The sequence below is a fragment of the Hippocampus guttulatus genome, chromosome 5 (genome assembly GCF_054856545.1).
Source record: "Hippocampus guttulatus isolate MCC_2025c chromosome 5, RoL_Hgut_1.0, whole genome shotgun sequence".
Classification (NCBI taxonomy): domain Eukaryota; kingdom Metazoa; phylum Chordata; class Actinopteri; order Syngnathiformes; family Syngnathidae; genus Hippocampus; species Hippocampus guttulatus.
Genome location: NC_141265.1, coordinates 23695999 through 23716138, shown reverse-complemented (window position 1 = coordinate 23716138; position 20140 = coordinate 23695999). Strand labels below are relative to the sequence as shown.

Genomic DNA, 20140 nt, shown 5'->3' with positions numbered 1-20140 from the left:
GGGCGTGTAAGTGGACGCTAAAGGTACGCTACAAGCAGGTACCAACACCTGTAGAGAGTGTGGCTATGTGCATTTTTGCAAAACAACTTCGGTTTTGGTTTCTAAGAACCCCCGAAAATAAATTCTACAAAGAGACACGCCTACGAAGCTCAGTTCAAACTTCAAGCCATCGGTTATGCTTTTGGTATGCGTGCCCATCTCACAGCAGCGGTGAAAAACAAAGTCAAGCAAATGAACTCTGATCTTGCCGTTATTCCCGGAGGCTTGACTAAAGAAGTCCAACCGCTGGACATCGGCATCAACCGGGCGTTCAAAGTAAAGTTGCGAGCGGCATGGGAACAATGAATGATCGATGGCAAACACAACTTTACAAAGAGTGAGAGGCAGTGTTACGCCACAATTTGCGAATGGATTGTGGCTGCTTGGACGAACGTGTCTGCTTGCACTGTTGTTCGACTTTTTGGCAAAGCCGGCATCATTTCTGTGGAGCCACATGGCAATGAGAGTGACTGACAACGAGAGGGAACACGGCGTTTTTGATGGATTACCGGTACTTGCACAATTGTTCAATTCTGGTACAGAGGATGAGGACTTTGATGGATTTCTGGGTGATGATTGATTGAAAAACGTGAGTACATTGTACGATGGCTAAATAAAATACAACGGAACTCAGTTTTGCTTCGTTGCCTTTTTAAAAACGTGTTTTTAGCTTGTATCTGTATGTCTTGGCATGCTACCGTATGCTACAAGCTAACGTGTTTTTAGCGTGCGCGCATGCATGCCGTATGTTTAAGCTGGCGTATGTTTTACCACTTTAAAATTGCGCCCAATAATACAGTGCGTTTTGTCTATGTGTAAAATACAGAAATAGCACCCATTAATGAGACTGCGCCCAACCATACGGTGCGTCGAATGGTCGTGAAAATACGGTAAATTGCACATTTGTCTCAGGAAATCTAAGGTGTTTCATGAAATGTTTTGGAAAAGATATGTTCATTAAATTTCTGCATTTTCCTCATTTTCTTTTGCTTCTTTATACCAAAACAAAGGAAAGACATGATACTGTCGTTATTTATAGCAACGTATGGTATAATTTTAATGCTCCGGCCCACTTGATATCTACCGAGGCCATATTTAGCTCACAATGTGAAATGAGATTTTTGACACCCCTGCTGTAGAAACATACACATTGATATCTATCTATACGAGACACATTCGGTAGAAGTCTTTCTTAGCCAATGGGATGCCAGGATGATACTCAGTAATAGCCAATGGCAGAGCAGCTATGAGCATGTTGCGTTCAGGAAACTCGGAGCTGAGATTTGCGGACCATACTGTATTTATACCTTCCTTGAAATGTCTTTCTTAACAACAGGCAATTGTTTCCTGTTAAGACGTTTCGTAATTTGAAAATTTCATATGAAGAGTCGTTCCTAACTAGAGGTACCACTGTACATTATTGAGGGACCAGATTAGCTAAAAGGGTTTTTCTCTTCTCATACCTTGGCATTAGAGGGCCTCCGTACATTCCGATACTGTTTATACAGTACAGTATAGAGCAAACCTGGGCAAATTACGGCCCGCGGGCCGAATTCGGCCCGCTGGTCTTTTTAATCCAGCCCGCCGATGGTTGGCACAGTACACAATTAAGGTTCGATGTAAATGATTGTATTCATTTCATTTGGACTTGTAATGACAGGCATTTCAACACCAGGTGACGCAGTTACTTGAAGTTGCAGAGCACAGGGAGGGAGGGGGAGACGATACGGAAGTAGTAGCATTAAATTAAGTAACTCCGCTCGATACGACGGAATAAGTGTGTCCGCGCCGCTATTTTCAATCATTGATTCCAAAACGACGACATGCAAGCGACTCTTTATTGCAGTGAGTTTTACTGGAATTGCGAACATTTTTACGTCCTGTAGATCATGGCATCCAAACGAAGAGGAACAGTAGGTGAAGTGCATCTGATTAAACGAAGCGGGTTATAAAGTACGAAACATTCAAGGGACGCTTGGAGTCTGAAAGACTCAAATCTACGAGACTTTGAAAAACAAGGAAGCGATTCTTGCTCAGTCCGATTCTGGGTGTTTCCATGCTCAGGGTGAATTGCATGCGGCTCGACGGACAGTCGAGTAAATAAACGTTTCCTGAAATGGTTTGACTGTTATCGTGCTAAAAACCTTCCGCAAACTGGACCGCTAATAAGCAGTGGGGATTCTGGATCAATTTCACTGAGGGGGCTGGGCTGCAGTGGCCGTTCTGGGGGGGGGCAACGGGGGCCAGTGCCCCTGTAGCACCGATTCTGGCCCCCCCTGTGGCCCCCCTCCGAGCGTAGATTACGCAGTCGTGCCGAGTCGCCGACGCGAAAGTTGGAACCAAAGTGCGTGATTTAACATACTAGTCGGACCCTTTAGTGAGCTGCGCCACTTAAAAATGAGCGGGAAAATGAGCAGCAGTCCGCAGAGAAGGAAATTACCACAACACGAGTGCTATTTGCGTGTGTGTGTGTGTGTGTGTGTATGCGCGCGCGTGTGTGTGTGCGTGTGTGTGTGCGTGTGTTTTACGTGTCTCATTTGGGAGAAAATAGTCCTAATTTTGTTATATTTTGTCATATACCTGTACTATATGATGCAGTTTATGGGCAATATATTGTTGCACTTTGTTGCTTGTGTTGTCACACATGTACTGTATGTTGTTAACATACTTGGACGTTCATCACAGTTGTTTCACTGTTCTCATTTAAAAAAAAAAAGTATGGTAATTAAGTTTGCTGAAGCAAATATGTTACCCCAATGAATACAGATTTACAAATGATGCAGTCAAATGGGGGTGTGAACACGAAGAATCTGCCAGGCAATAGTACATCAAAGATAACTGTAAAAACCACATCAATTTGAAGACACAAAACTGTGGACTGTTCCTGTCATGTTCCGTATTCGGCAGCAGGTGGCACGCGTTCACTTCTGCCGCCTGCACACCTGCTGCCTATTTGCCAGTGATTGCACCTGCTATATCTTGGCGCTCCGGCGGTCGACTCATTGCCGGAGTATTGCCTGCCGTGCCACTGCTGTTGCCCATGATCATAGATATTGTTCGATACCATTTGCTGTTAGTTATATTTTCGTTGTCCCAGGGGAATCATTATATTATCGTGTGTGAACTAGTACTTGTTTTAACTAGTGATGGGTCCATGAGGCCTCATGAGGCGTGTCGACACAATGACACACTGTGTTGATACTGTACTGATACTGTGTCGCTGACCACTGCCACCTGCTGGACCTTCAAAATCCCTGCAGCCAACCCACTTGACAGACTGAACAAACTGATTTGATGATGACGTGTATACAATGCACTACCTCACTCTACCCACAATAGCCACAAGCGCCATTTTTATGTTGTTGTTTATGCTGTTTATATTGTTTATATTGTCTATACTGTTCAGATTACATGTCTTTTTTATACAGGGTAGCTGCTATCCTTTCTTAGCTGTGTGTGTTTAATGCACAGCATGTTTGCATGCATGTATGCACTGAGGATTGAGAGGAAGAAATTTCATCTATGCTGCATGTCATACATAAAGCATATTTGACAATAAAGATGACATTGACCCTTGACAATATCATTCACATCCATGCATTCATATTGTATCATTCAATGTGTTTCAATAATGTGAAAATCATGTGAATGAGGATGCTTATGGGCTTTGTCTTCACAAATTTTGATTTAGAAAAATAAGATGCTCCAGTGTTTTAAATTTCAGTCTGTTGCGTTTAATGCATGCTATTTCCCCTGTTGTGGAGAACACACACACACAATGGAATAAGACATGTCAAAAATCCGAGAGGCACTTGGAGAGACAAGGAGATTTTAATAAATACCTGGCTCTACACGGCGGACAATTTGTATTTGTCCGGAAGCTGCTCCATAATATGCACGTACTGTAGCAACGTCACTCGAGTGAAGCGCGTCTCAGCAGTCGATAGTCTGCTGCTCTCTGCTGTGAGCGCGTGAGCGCGAGCACGTACTCGCGGCGCCGACCCAACCCACGCCACATATTAAGCTTTGAACTACGACAACAGCTAAACTAGCCCAGCCGATGTAATGATGGTCAGCAGACAAGGTTTACGTTTTATGTGACTTTTAATAGCAACGTGGCAGAGTCATCAAACATGCGGTGTGCTCACTCGCAGTCACTTTCTGGAACTCCCCTTATAGGCGGGACCTCTCAATCAACTGGAGTATGACGTACAGTACAAACGTTCATAAAGCACTTCTCATATAATAATAGCCTATTATATGACAGCCGACATGACGCTCGAAGTCAGACGGACACATTTTTTCTGATAATCAGTGTGTTTTCCGTATTGCCCAAACATATATTTTTATTCGAGCGAGGGTGAGGTCTGGCTTGTTTCGGCAATCGGCATCGTGTCGCCAGACGCACTTCCTTAGGATACACTGTGCGGGCTTTTGCTGCGTCAACGCCCCCTGCACTGAGTCGACGCCCCCTGGACTAAGTGCCGCAGCTTGGACTGTGCCAAGCAGCCGATGCAGTCTAAACTGCACAGGTGCAGTTCACGTGTCAATTAGCAGCCTGGACTGTGTCAACGCAGCCGATGTGTCAATTAGCAGCCCGGACTGTGTCAACGCAGCCAATGCAGTCTAAACTGCGCCGGTGCAGTTCACGTGTCAATCACGTGACGTAATGAAGCAGCACATGCACCGACACGTGGTTTGCTCTGTGAGCCCGGCGCATGCGTCAACGCATCGGTGTCGCTGGACCCATCACTAAGTTTTAACATATCTTCCTTGCCATTTTTTGCAAGCGTTTTCTGTTGTCGCGTTTCCTTATTTCCTGGTTCTCGTTTTTACCAGCACTTTCTGTTGTTTATTTGGCGGGGTTTTTGTTTACTAATAAATATTTTTGTTTTGACGAAGTCCTTGTCGGTGTCTGCTTTTTCGGGGATCCACTTATTCTCGTTTGCCCTGTTACGTACGAAGCAGTTCCTTTCCCTGCTTCGTGCGTAACGTGACGGTTCCTAAATCCGAAGTATCTACATTTGGGAGCTTCTCCGGACGGTTTAGTAGAATGTGACTGCTGTGGCAAAGGGTGCTTGGAAGTTAAGTGCCTATATAGTATGCGTGACAAGAAGATCGGGTCTGACAAGGGCTCATGTATGGAGGACACTGATTCAGGACTGAAATTTAAGAGGAATCATGCCTACTACTCCCAAGTACAGACTCAACTTTTCCTTTGTGATGTCAACTATTGTGACTTCATTGTTTGGACACCAAAGGACGACATGTTTGTGGAAAGGATTGAGCCCAATCCTGAGGAGTGGAAGAGGCTGCTTAATCTGTCATCCAAGTTCTTCGCTACTGTGGTCCTGCCGGAACTAGAAGGAAAGTTTTACAGTTCAAGACCAGTTCTTAACCAGACACCACAACCAGTAAAGCCACAAAGTTTGCTAAACCGTCGAAGAAAGCTAAAGAGACCAGACCATCAAAGAAGACAGCTCGGTCATCAAAGCGAGACACAAGCGGACCATCTGCATCTGACACCCCTGATGAAAGTCTTAGTCTCTACTCTATCTGCAATGGGGACAGACACAGAATAATGGTTGCTTGTGACTCAGACGACTGTCCTAACAAACTTTATGAATGGTTCACTTGTCGTGTATGAAATTACGGAAGGAACCGAGTGGCGATTGGTTTTGTCCTGACTGTCTTGAAGGTAACTTTCTTAAAAACATGAAATGCAAGCGATGAACTCTACCATAATTTGGGATTATTGATCTGTTGGGTTATGTGCTTCATAACTCTCATTGCCACCCCATCACCCCCCCCCCCCCCAAAAAAAACACGTCTGCAGTTTTCCATATTTGGAAAGCCATGCTGCACTGATGAGTCCTGGTGGGACGAAACGTGAATGTACTCATGCCTGCAAAGGTATATGATAATGTGATTGAAAAAATAAAGTAATACTTGAATATGAGATTTTGTTTTATTTGCCATTAGTACAAAATTATTTCTTCCAGAATAAATAACAAAAACATATCTGTAATGTTCTTTGTAAAATATACTTTGCCACAGTATATGTATCACAATACCACTGATAGTTACATATTACACATCAAATAGAATAATGTTTATGCCTGCTTCAATCGAAAGGTACAACAGATGGACACATGTTAGTCAAGGCACAACACACAAAGACAATCTTGTCCAGAATTGTACACTCATCACCAGGTTTTGAAGTCAGGTAATCTATTGGAGAAGTAGCACCAAGGATCATGAATTTCTGTCGCACAGTTCCTATTACACGCTCCACATGAATCCTGACATTGGCTATTTTCCTTGTCGATTCAACTTCAGTCGCACTCAGCTGTGTTTTCCCTTTCATGAAAGCTGGATATTTAACTTCTGCTCCCACAAGTACTACCACTTCCTAAATGTCAAATCCTCTGTCTGGTAGTATGAGATCTCCATTTATAAGGTTATTCAAAAATTTACAGTTAATGTCAAGTACTTGTCAGTCACTCTTCCACCCCAGCCTTCTGAGATGAAACTGACACTTCCCTGAGGAGTAATCCCTATTAAGTACTTCGCTGTATTATGATGCTTGTAGTTGGACCAGGTTTGTGCCCTTGCAGTCATGTTGGAAGGTCTGTCGGTGAAAATTTCAAAACGGTCAATAATACAGGTAACACTGCGACCAAAGTATTTACGGAAAGCCACAGGCATTGTGTCCTGAAGTTCATCTCGCTCCGGCCATCGCACTAAAGGTTGCAGCACATAATACATCAGATTCAGTGTATCCATGAATGCTTTAGACACTGTTGTTTTTGAAACTCCAAACCTGTAACTTTGTTTGTTTGTTTGTTTGTTTATTGAACATAAAACATATATACAGTAAGAATTTGACAGAAAATAAGGTAGATAAAAAAAGTAAAAAGAAAGAAATCAATCTTCATTCAACACAGTTATTATGTTCAAGGGAGTAGGAAGAAGTAAAAAACTTATCTAGTCCTACCCCGTTATGTGATTGTATCTAATAAATCATTTTTATATCAATCAGAAAAGAAAAAAGTAAGAAGAAAGAAGTCTCCATTAAGGCTCATACTTTACCCTTAACCGTGATATTTTTACAACTTTTGGTTTGTATCGGGATTATATACTTCCACACCCTGACACTCTTGTGTCAATTTTCTCTTGTATTCATAATGGATATTTATATACCTTTCTCTATTTATCAACTTAGTTCTGATTTATCATTATATTTAATGTTTTGAATTTATCATTTTAACTCTGATTGATGTAGGTTGTTTGTACTATTTTTTTTGAATTTGTTTTTGAACTCAGCAAGCGATTTACTCATTTTCAGGTCCGTTTCGAGATTATTCCACAGATTAACACCTTTGATAGATACACTTCTTTGCTTGATGTTTGTTCTTGTTTTGAGTTTTTTGAATAAGTTGGTACCTCTTAAATCATAGCTGCTTTCTCGAATTTCGAAAAACTTCTGAATGTTTTGGCAGAGCAGGTTATTGTGTGCTTTGTACATTAATTGGGCGATTTTAAAGTCAACCAGGTCATAAAATTTCATCGTATTTAATTTGATAATTAGTGGATTTGTGGGTTCCGTATATTTTGATCTATTAATAATTCGAATTGCTTTTTTTTGTAGGTTGAGAATAGGGAGTGTGTTTGTTTTGCAGGCATTTCCCCATATTTCCACACAGTAGGTCATATATGGTAATAATAATGAAGTGTATAATGTGTACAAAGATCTCTTATTTAGCACTTCCTTGGTTTTGTAGAGGATCCCTATGGTTTTGGCTATTTTTCTTTTTACGTTATCGATATGTGGCTTCCAACATAGTTTTGAGTCTATTACTAATCCGAGAAACTTGGTCTCATACGCTCTTTCTATCTCAATTGAGTTTACCATAATTTTAGCTTGGTGTTTGATTGGTCTTGTGCCAAAAACAATTAACTTTGATTTTTTCAGGTTAAGTGATAATTTATTTCTGTCGAACCAGTTTTTTAATTTGTTTAATTCGTTTTCTACGGTTGTCAGGAGCTGTTTCAGATTTATTCCAGAACAGTAGAAAGTTGTATCATCAGCAAATAGGACACATTTAAATTGTTTTGAGACCTTGCAGATATCATTTATATATAAGATGAATAGTTTTGGACCAAGCACTGACCCCTGAGGAACTCCGTGAGTGATTTTCAGTTGATTCGTTTTTTTATTGTTGAGTTGCACGTACTGATATCTGTTTTCTAAATAACTTTTTATCCATTTATAAGCTACACCTCTAATGCCATATCTTTCTATTTTTTTCAATAATATACTGTGATCTATTGTGTCAAAAGCTTTTTTTAGATCTAGGAAAACCCTAACTGAGATCTATAATTGGCATATTAAGTCTTAATCTCATCAGTGTGATCATGAGTTTTTGAAATGTTTCAAAGTTGAATTTCTATTTTCACTCATTTCAGGAGCCAAAAGATTGAACAGTGCCATTAGTGTCAACAAACTTGGTAACCCGGTGTAATATTTAACTTTATCATTGTCATTTTCAAAGTCCTCTGGCAAGTTTGCCTTCATCTTATGCACTATGCTCTTCAAACACTCATTTTGCTCTGTCAATAGTTGGTTTTCTTTCTTCAGCTGAGAAATTTCTTCATTTGCCAAATCCAGCTTCTCAGCATCAGACAATTCCTCTACCACCTCAGGTACCTCTGGTAATGATTCTTCTGTTTCCACTGGTAAATCAGCTGTACTGTCAGCTTGCAAGTATGTGCTGAGTTCCAAAAGACTCATAGCGGCTTCAGTCTTTTTCCTTGCATCTTTCCTGTTTAGAGGTCTCTCATGTCTCATAGCAGCTTTTGATGGTGATCTTGGAGTTTCATACCCTAATAGTTTGCTTGGTGCCCAATCGGGATCAGTTTTATCATCCAAGTGAGGCTTTCCTGAAATGCAAATATAAATATTAACTATTTATAGCAAGAGGGATTGCTTTAGCTTACTCACAGTGGAATAACATTTAATGAGAATGTATACCTTACACCAGGCTAGTTACATTTTTCTTCTCATGTAGTACATTATATAGTACCAGTGCTAAACTCTAAAAATCATATTAATTTATAAATACACATTTATAATATAAACATAATTTCTACTACTATTATCCATATACCAGTAGATAAGAAATAGGGAAATATGAACTATGCCATGACACGACACAAGGAGAATGACAATGTACACGGTGTACCATGTGCACATTATGCATTTCGATCGAAATACGTGCCATAGGACTCTTTGTTTTTCATGTTAACATTATCTATTATTGCCTGATACATTAACTCTATAACTATGACGAAGTTTTGTTTACATACCCGATATGAAGTGATCAGAACACACACGAAGTTGGTCGTAATTTTCCACATCAGAACGGTTGATACCAGCAAGCCACTGTCTTCTACGTCGCTCACTTTTCTTTTCTGCCGCCTCTCCTTGGCCTTTCGTAACCCTAGGAATGCGATAAAAACTCTTTTTATCCCTCCCACCTCGGTTATGACAGTTGACAATAGCACATGTCAGCGGCATATTCTTGGATGAATGGACATTCACAAGAGACTTCGTGTATGGCTTGGTTATAACAGCCCTCCAATATGGCCGCCGGTAGTGCATTGTGGGTAATTGCGAAAAGGACGGAACCCTCTATTACCACTGCTATGCAGATGACTGCCAGATCTATGTCCCACTGAGCAAAAAAGACGCCTTCTCATTAAGGCCACTTATATCCTGCCTGAAAGAAATCAAAACCTGGTTGCCACAAAATGTTTGTTTGTTTGTTTTGTTTGTTTATTGTTTATTGAGCATATATAGTATACACAGTAACAGGTTGACAAAAGTCAAACAAAAATTATGTAAGGAAAATTAGAAAGTAGATCAAAGAAGAAAACACACATCATCACGGTTGTATGCTCAAGGGAGTAGGAAGAAGTAAGTAATTTATCTGGTCCTACCCCTTATTTTAAAGCAATTTGATTAGATCATTTTTCAAAACAAAGAAGAAAAGACAAATCTACATATCATCAAATACTTTTACCCTTATGTATACTATACTTTCCTATTTATACACCTTTTGGTTTGTATATATATAGTTATTCTTTCTCCTTTTGTATTTCAATTTTCTGATATTCATTACAATTTTCATTTCTTGAATACAATTGATAAGTTGATCAAATCCAAGACAAGAACAAACGGTTGTCTTACTATATTTTATAGTATATCAAATTTATCTTTTTAATTCTGATTCATGTAGTTTTTTTGTACTAATCTTTTGAATTGGTTTTTGAACTCCTCCAACGATTTGCTCATTTTCAGGTCCGTTTCAAGCTTGTTCCACAGGTTGACACCTATTACTGATACACACCTTTGTTTGATGTTTGTTCTTGTTCTGGATTTTTTGTATTGATTTGAACCCCTTAGATGATAACAGCTCTCTCTAATTTCAAAAAGCTGCTGGATATTTTGGCAGAGGAGATTATGTACTTTATACATTAATTGGGTAATCTTGAAGTCAACCAAGTCGTAGAATTTCATTGTGTTTAATCTGATGAATATTGGATTTGTGGGTTCTATATATTTAGACCTATTGATTATTCTGATTGCCTTTTTTGTAGTTTTAAAACAGGGAGTGTGTTTGTTTTACAAGCTTTTCCCCATATTTCTACACAGTAGGTCATATATGGGAGTAATAATGAGTAATATAATGTATACAAGGAGCTCTTGCTCAACATATCCTTCGTTTTGTGGAGTATCCCGATAGTTTTGGATATTTTTTTTATTATGTTATCTATGTGTGGCTTCAGGATAGTTTTGTATCTATTACTAGTCCAAGAAACTTATTTTCATAGACTCGTTCTATTTCAATTGAATTTATCTTTATTTTAACTTGGTCTTTGATTGGTCTCGTGCCAAAGACAACTAACTTAGTTTTTGTTAAATTTAAAGATAGTTTATTTCTGTCGAGCCAGTTTTTTAATTTTGTCAATTCATTTTCCACATTTTTCAGGAGTTGTTTCATATTTTTTCCAGAGCAGTAAAAGGTTGTGTCATCAGCGAATAGGACGGATTTGAGTTGATTTGATACCCTACAGATATCGTTTATATATAAAATGAATAGTTTTGGTCCAATCACTGACCCCTGAGGCACTCCATGGATAATCTTCAGTAGATTGGATTTTTTGTTTTTGAACTGCACATACTGATATCTGTTTTCTAAATAACTTTCAATCCATTTATATGCTGTGCCTCTGATGCCATATCTCTCTAATTTATTCAATAATATAGTATGGTCTATAGTATCAAAAGCTTTTTTTAGATCAAGAAAAATCCCGATCGTGTATTCTTTATTATCTATATTAGTAGCTATTGCTTCCACAAACTCCATTGCTGCCATTAAGGTGGTCCGTTTTTCTCTGAAGCCATATTGATTTTCACTTAATAGCATGTATTTACATATGAAGTTGTCAAGTCTGCGAGAAAATAATTTTTCTAATATTTTTGAAAATTGTGATAACAGTGATCTTGGTCTATAATTTGTAAAGAATTGTCTATCCCCACTTTTAAAAATTGGAATGACTTTGGCTGTTTTCATTTTTGATGGAAAAATACCGTTTTTAAATGACAGGTTGCATATATATGTAAAGGGTCGCACTACAAATTCTATAATCTGTTTTACTATTGACATATCAATATTAAAACAGTCAGTTGACTTTTTACTTTGATATGTTTTTACAATATTTAATATTTCATTTGGAGTCACAGCAGTAAGAAACATTGTGGAAGGATTTATTTCTATGTATTTATCTATTTCAAAAGAATTTATTGGATCAGGAATTTGATTTGCTAAGTTACTGCCGATATTAACAAAATATTCATTAAATTCATTTGCTATTTCTGCAGTTTCCTCAATAATGCTATTTTTGTCTTTCATAAAATACTCCGGATAATCTACTTTATTGGAGTTATTTCTAATTACATGATTTAAGATTTACCATATTTCTTGAGTGTTGCTTTTGTTTTGTTCTAATAATGCGTGAAAATGGTCTCTCTTGCTAGTTCTTATAATGTTTACTAATTTGTTTTTATACGTCTTATATTTTGTTTCAGCTTCTTTAGTTCTGGATTTTAGAAACGATTTGTATAGATTGTTTTTCTTTTTACATGCATTTTCTATGCCTTTTGTTATCCATGGCTTACTTTGTTCATTTGACTTTCTGGTGACTTTAATTACTGGGAAATGTTTTTCGTATAGGGAGGTTATGGTTGACTGAAATGCATCAAACGCAGTATTTGGGTCATCGTTTGTGTAGACTTCAGACCAATTTTGCTTGTCTAGGTCGAGCTTGAAAGCTGAGATGGAATGTTGGGTTCTGAGTCTTATTTCTGATGTGTGGGTAGTTGGTATTGTTTTTCTATCGAAGTAATTGTATAGGACTGCAAAGACCGGTAGATGGTCACTTATATCAGTTATGAGGAGTCCACTTTCCTTTTTATGTTCAATCTTATTTATAAATATATTATCTATCAATGTGGCCGTATCAACTGTTATTCTGCTGGGTCTCAGAATGACTGGGAAAAGACCGTTGCTATACATTGTGTTTATGAATTGTAGTATCACTGTTTTGTCCTTATATTTTTCAAACTTCACCACGACTGGCCTTGGTCGAGGTCTTCCCGATTCGTGTCTCCCCGTGCGGTGGGCTCTTTCCACCTCGATTGTCTCCTTTAATTGCAATTGCTCCTTAAAGATTTTCTGCACTTTTTGCTCCGTTTCGGTCCACGTTTCTCCTTGCATTTCTTCAAACAATTCCATCTATTATCAAGTTATTTCTTTTAGATTGTCCCTCTAAGTAGTCCATCTTGTCCGTTAAAACCAGCATACTGTCACATACTTTATAGATTTCAGTTTGCATGGTTTTGCAATGGTCAGTTCCATTCGTTTGTTGTTTTTTAATGTCATTGACCTCCTTTTGGGTAAAATTAAGACTTGTTTTCAGTTCTTGTACTTCCCTGGAGAAATTGTCAAGTCGTGTGTTTGTTGAGTCCAGAATCATCTTTACAAATCCTTTGAAGTGATCCTGTTGTTGCTGAATGAGTGCTGTGAACAGTTCTTTTTGTTGCGTGAGTAGTTCATTGACTTGCGTAAGGGTCATCAAATCTTCGTCCTGTTTATTATCTTGTCCCCGTTTGGGCGGCATTTTTCGAGTTTTGTTGCTAGCCGGCTGTCAGCTGGTTGATGAGGTGTGCTGTGGTCTTTCTGCCAACCCGGAAGTTGGTGACGTGGCTGTGGGCCTGTGGCCTCCCCTGTCGGCACCGCCGCGATGTTCGAACTTTTCCGCTGCTGCTGCTAGATTAACCGTTCTGCCGGCTGGCCTCAAGTGGTGGTAGCTCCGGCTGCCGGCGCCGCCGCCACTGGAGTCCCGAAGAATCCTCTCGCCCAACCACGCCAGTTGGCTATCGCTTGCTCGCGCTGCCTCGGTGGTCGAGCGTGCCGTGCATCCGCCGCCGCCGCCGTCGCCTGGCTCACCGACCGGTCGGTTGGGTTTTTTTTGGGGTGGACCTCGCTGCCCACGTCCGTCCGATGGGTCGACGGCCGCTGGCCCCCCAGGCGTGAACCGGCGCGGAACCAATGTGTCAGCCGGAGCCCCAAACAATCGGGAGCCCCAGACGACCACTGGCTGTCGCTCGCTCGCTCGCTCCCACTGGCTGTCGCTCGCTCCCACTGGCTGTCTTGAAATTCAATGAAAAGAAGACAGAGGTGATACTGATTGGTCCCAGTGGCCCTTGTACATCCCATCCTGTAGACTTTGGCCCCCTGTCTCCTTATCTTAAGTCAACAGTCTCAAACTTGGGCCTTAAACTGGACAGTGATTTCAAACTTGACCAGCAAATTGGTGCCGTTGTTAAATCCAGCTTCTTTCACCTTAGACAGCTGGCCAAAATAAAACCTCTCCTCTCTCATGAACACTTTGAGACAGTAATTCATGCCTTTGTCACATCCCGGCTCGATTACTGCAATGCCCTTTACTTTGGAGTCAGCCAGTCCTCCATTAAGCGCCTTCAGCCGGTCCAGAATGCCGCTGCTTGCCTCTTGACTGGTACTCGTAAGAGGGAGCACATAACTCCTACTCTGGCATCCCTTCACTGGCTCCCCATATATTTTAGAGTTATTTTCAAGATCTTCTTATTTGTTTTCAAATCGCTAAATGATCTCGCGCCACCTTACCTCTCTGAGCTCATCCGCCCCTACACACCTGCCTCAGGTCTGCAGACCAGACATTATTAGAAGTACCAAGAACTAAACTGAGGCTCAGAGGGGATCGAGCCTTTTCTGTTGCTGGTCCCTCTCTCTGGAATGACCTCCCACTGAACATTCGGCAAGCCTCCTCGCTGCCCATCTTCAAAACCCTCCTCAAAACTCACTTGTATTCTTTGGCATTCGACTCAGCATGACTTAGATTTCCATCCATCCATCCATCATCTACCGCTTATCCGGGGCCGGGTCGCGGGAGCAACACCTTTAGCAGGGAAGTCCAGACTTCCCTCTCCCTAGCTACTTCTTCCAGCTCTCCCCGGGGGATCCCGAGACGTTCCCAGGCCAGCTGGGTGACATAGTCTCTCCAGCGTGTCCTGGGTCTTCCCCGGGGTCTCCTCCCGGTGGGACATGCCCGGAACACCTCACCAGGGAGGCGCTCAGGAGGCATCCGAGTCAGATGCCCAAGCCACCTCATCTGGCTCCTCTCGATGTGGAGGAGAAGCGGCTCGACTCTGAGCCCCTCCCGGATGACCGAGCTTCTCACCTTATCTCTAAGGGAGAGCCCGGACACCCTGCGGAGAAAACTCATTTCGGCCGCTTGTAACCGGGACCTCGTTCTTTCGGTCACGACCCATAGCTCGTGACCATAGATGAGGGTTGGAACGTAGATCGACCGGTAAATTGAGAGCTTCGCCCTTTGGCTCAGCTCCTTCTTCACCACGACAGACCGATACAACGTCCGCATCACAGCAGACGCTGCACCGATCCGCCTGTCGATCTCCCGCTCCCTCCTGCCCCCACTCGTGAACAAGACCCCAAGATACTTGAACTCCTCCACTTGGGGCAAGATCTCCTCCCCGACCCGGAGGGGGCACTCCACCCTTTTCCGACTGAGGACCATGGTTTCAGATTTGGAGGTGCTGATCTTCATCCCAACCGCTTCACACTCGGCTGCGAAACGCTCCAGTGAGAGTTGGAGAGCCCTGTTTGAAGGAGCCAACAGCACCACATCATCCGCAAAAAGCAGGGATGCAATACTGAGGCCCCCAAAACGGACCCCCTCAACGCTTCGGCTGCGCCTAGAAATTCTGTCCATAAAGGTGATGAACAGAATCGGCGACAAAGGGCAGCCTTGGCGGAGTCCAACCCGCACTGGAAACGATTCCGACTTATTGCCGGGAATGCGAACCAAACTATGACATTGGCAGTATAGGGACCGAACAGCCTGTATCAGGGGGTTCGGTACCCCATACCCACGAAGCACCCCCCACAGAACTCCCCGAGGGACACGGTCAAACGCCTTCTCCAAGTCCACAAAACACATGTAGACTGGTTGGGCGAATTCCCACATACCCTCGAGGACCCTGCTAAGGGTGTAGAGCTGGTCCACTGTTCCACGGCCGGGACGAAAACCACACTGCTCCTCCTCAATCTGAGGCTCGACTTCCTGACAGACCCTCCTCTCCAGCACCCCTGAATAGACCTTACCAGGGAGGCTGAGGAGTGTGATCCCTCTGTAGTTGGAACACAACCGCCGGTCCCCCCTTTTAAAAAGAGGGACTACCACCCCGGTCTGCCAATCTAATCCCTGTTGACCACGCGATGTTGCAGAGGCGTGTCAATAGGACAGCCCCACAACATCCAGAGCCTTGAGGAACTCCAGGCGGATCTCATCCACCCCTGGGGCCTTGCCACCGAGAAGCTTTTTAACCACATCGGTGACTTCAACCACAGAGATAGGAGAGCCCACCTCAGAGTCCCAAGGCTCTGCTTCCTCCAAGGAAGGCGTGTTGGTGGAGTTGAGGAGGTCTTCGAAGTACTCTGCCCACCGGTTCACAACGTCCCGAGTCGAAGTCAGCAGCGCCCCATCCCCACTGTACACAGTGTTAGTGGTGCACTGCTTCCCCCTCCTGAGACGTCGGATGGTGGAACAGAATTTCCTCGAAGCCGTCCGGAAGTCGGCTTCCATGGCCTCACCGAACTCTTCCCACGCTCGGGTTTTTGCCTCAGCGACCACCGAAGCTGCGTTCCGCTTGGCCAGTCGATACCCGTCAGCTGCCTCTGGGGTCCCACAGGCCATAAAGGCTCGATAGGACTCCTTCTTCAGCTTGATGGCATCCCTTACTGCTGGTGTCCACCAGCGAATACGGGGGTTGCCGCCACGACAGGCACCAACCACCTTACGGCCACAACTCAGATTGGCCGCCTCAACAATAGAGGCACGGAACATGGTCCACTCGGGCTCAATGTCCCCCGGCTCCCCCGGAACACGGGAAAAGCTCTGTCGGAGGTGGGAGTTGAAACTCCTTCTGACAGGGGATTCCGCGAGACGCTCCCAACAAACCCTCACAATACGTTTGGGTCTGCCAGGACGGACCGGCATCTTCCCCCACCATCGGAGCCTACTCACCACCAGGTGGTGATCAGTTGACAGCTCCGCCCCTCTCTTCACCCGAGTGTCCAGAACATGCGGCCGCAAATCCGATGATACAACTACAAAGTCGATCATCGAACTGCGGCCTAGGGTGTCCTGGTGCCAAGTGCACATATGGACACCCTTATGTTTGAACAAGGTGTTCGTTATGGACAATCCGTGGCGAGCACAGAAGTCCAATAACAAAACACCACTCGAGTTCTGATCGGGGGGGCCGTTCCTCCCAATCACTCCCCTCCAGGTCTCACTGTCATTGCCCACATGAGCATTGAAGTCCCCCAACAGAACAAGGGAGTCCCCAGCAGGAGGAGTACTCTCCAACACGCCCTCCAAGGACTCCAAAAAGGGTGGGTATGCTGAGCTGCTGTTTGGTGCATATGCACAAACCACAGTTTTTTCTTTATTACCGATTTGTTTTACTGTTTATTGTATATGTTAAATTGCTCCATGTACAGCACTTTTATGCAGCGATGGCTGTTTGAAAGTGCTCTATAAATACAGTTGAGTTGAGTTACCAAATATTCAGGTTAGAAAATGAGTAACCCATGAGAGTGTTTTTCAGATTTTTTCAAAACGGAATATGAGTTTACTCGGTATTGAAATGGTTTTTAACTGCATGTATCTACATGTTTAGCGATCTGTGCAATGATAACAATCTGAAAATAGAATAAAGATTAATAACGTTATGAGAGTTTGAAGTTCAATGTTGCATGCAAAGCAACTACTATTTGAAATTTTACGCACAAACCTAATTAAGGGGGGACCCAAGACCCACCAGTCAACTGCGATATGATCCTAAACAAGGATAGTCATTCTCGAAAATGTATGAATGGATGGATGAATAAACATGTAAACGTAATTTTATTACAATGCCATTCCGTGGCAACCAAAGTACAACTAGGTTTTGTCTAGTTGCTTCGGATGTTTACCGGTGCACTATTATAACGTGAGTCGGGTCGTATAAGGCTGATGATAAACAGATATTATTTGAATCGATACACGGTACTTGAGACACAGCCATACTTTTTTTTTTCATCTTTATTGAACAAGTCAGAATACAATTCTCAGCAAACAACAAACAAAACGAACGTGCTACCAATACATACACATTACAAACGTTTAAACAAAAAAGAAGAAAAAAAAGGAAGCCACGGGATTTTTAGACAAAAATTTCAAATAAGGAGCATATAGCCACAGCTTTTTTGTTTTTGGAATCCATAATAGAGCTCAGGTACTGCTTTGTTTCTGCTTCAAAAATTAAGAAAAGAGGTTTTGAATTATTCCATCTGGATTTGTGGATATGGAATTTAGCGAGAATGATTATTAAATTTATAATGGTTTGTTTAGTGTTTTTTTTCCCTTATTTTTGTAGAACCCAAATAGTACATTTTTCCAGTATAGCATAAAGTCAGAGTCAATATGTTCAATCATAAATCTGGATACAACTTTCCAAAATGTGTTGGTATACTGGCATTGCCACAACAAGTGAACCATTGTTTCAGGGTACATTCCACAAAATGAACAATCAACAGAGATGTCTTTCTTGAACCTAAGAAGATAATGCTTGGTGGGATAGTATTTGTGTATCATTTTAAAAGAGATTTCCCTTACTTTATTAGTCAGAGACAGCCATACTTTTTTTTAAAATCTTTATTGAACAAGTCAGAATACAATTCTCAGCAAACAGAGAACAAAACGAACGTGCTACCAATACATACACATTACAAACGTTTAAACAAAAAAGAAGAAAAAAAAGGAAGCCAGGGGATTTTTAGACAAAAATTTCAAATAAGGAGCATATAGCCAGAGTCTTAACAGCTTTTTTGTTTTTGGAATCCATAATAGAGCTCAGGTACTGCTTTGTTTCTGCTTCAAAAATTAAGAAAAGAGGTTTTGAATAATTCCATCTGGATTTGTGGATATGGAACTTAGCGAGAATGAGTATTAAATTTATAATGAAGGTTTGTTTAGTGTTTTTTTCCTTATTTTTGTAGAACCCAAATAGTACATTTTTCCTGTATAGCATAAAGTCAGAGTCAATATGTTCAATGATAAATCTGGATACAACTTTCCAAAATGTGTTGGTATACTGGCATTGCCAGAACAAGTGAACCATTGTTTCAGGGTACATTTCACAAAATGAACAATCAAAAGAGATGTCTTTCTTGAACCTAAGAAGATAATGCTTGGTGGGATAGTATTTGTGTATCATTTTAAAAGAGATTTCCCTTACTTTATTAGTCAGGAGGTATTTGTATGGGAGAGACCAGATTTTTCCCCAGTCTAGATTATCAACAAAGCCAGACCAGTAGGTAATAATGTGTGGGATTGTTGAAATATCTTTTTGGAACAGGGATCATATATTACGGTTGTTATTTCTGATTGATGTTGACGTAAAACAGGATTTGCCGATAGCAGTCATTTTGGGGTCCAGGGTTGGTGTGGAGGTTGTTCTGTCCACCCCTTTCAAGAGGGTCAAGATTCCAGAAGGAATAGCATCCATGACTGTAGCAAATTATTTTGGGGTGACCGGTAGATTAAATTTCTTTAAAAATTCAGAGTAATTTAAAAGGTAACCTTTATTATTGATTAGTTGACTGACCAGGACTATTTTATTGTTGAACCAATTATGGAGAAATAATGATCTGGCCTTTCTGCTTGGCTCTCGACGAAGGCGGACGCTTCTGCTCTGCTCCCTGCCCCCCCCCCCCACTTTTTTTTTTTTTTTCCCCCTGCTCGCCACTTAGTCTTCTTGTGCTGTCTTTTGTCCAACTTTTTTCCCTAGCCTCCTACCGTGTTTTCATCCGAAGAACTAACCATGGAATTAGTTGGCTGGTCTCTCGATGTAATTGACAAAAAAATTTCGACGGAAAGAGCGGGCAGTGGGGAGCCTGCTTGCCCTCCGGGGACACTTGCTGCCGGATACGCCCTGGATCCATGGAGAAAGTGGAGACCGGTGTGCCTGACAGTACTGTCCGTGGAGGACGTGGAAGACATCTACATTATTGGCCTTTTGATAACAGGTATGCTGCTGTTTGGTGTTGGCAGCTTTCTGTTCTATCGCAAAATTCAACCGACGGGAGCAGCTCTATTGGAAGTGAAGAAGCTGCCGGTCACTCTGGATGGCTTGGCGCGAATGTCCAACACTCAGACTCAAGCGGTGACTGAGCTCAACCGCAATATTGTTGCGGTTTGGAGCGACTCCGCGCGATCGATAATACCATGGAGACGTTGGAATTTTCGCTTCGAAAAGGAATTGAGGATTGGCTGATCGGCGCCAGTGAGAGATACAGACCAAGGACTCAAGGCTGTCTGGAATTGTTGGCAGCCGTCTCTCCAAAACAAACAACGCTATCTGGCCTTT

The 20140-nt window shown here is 42.1% G+C and overlaps 1 pseudogene; it reads right to left on the bottom strand.

Moving 5' to 3' along the window:
• Positions 1-9810: 9810 nt before the first annotated feature.
• LOC147205576 (uncharacterized) lies at positions 9811-12680 on the bottom strand (annotated as a pseudogene).
• Positions 12681-20140: the final 7460 nt, after the last annotated feature.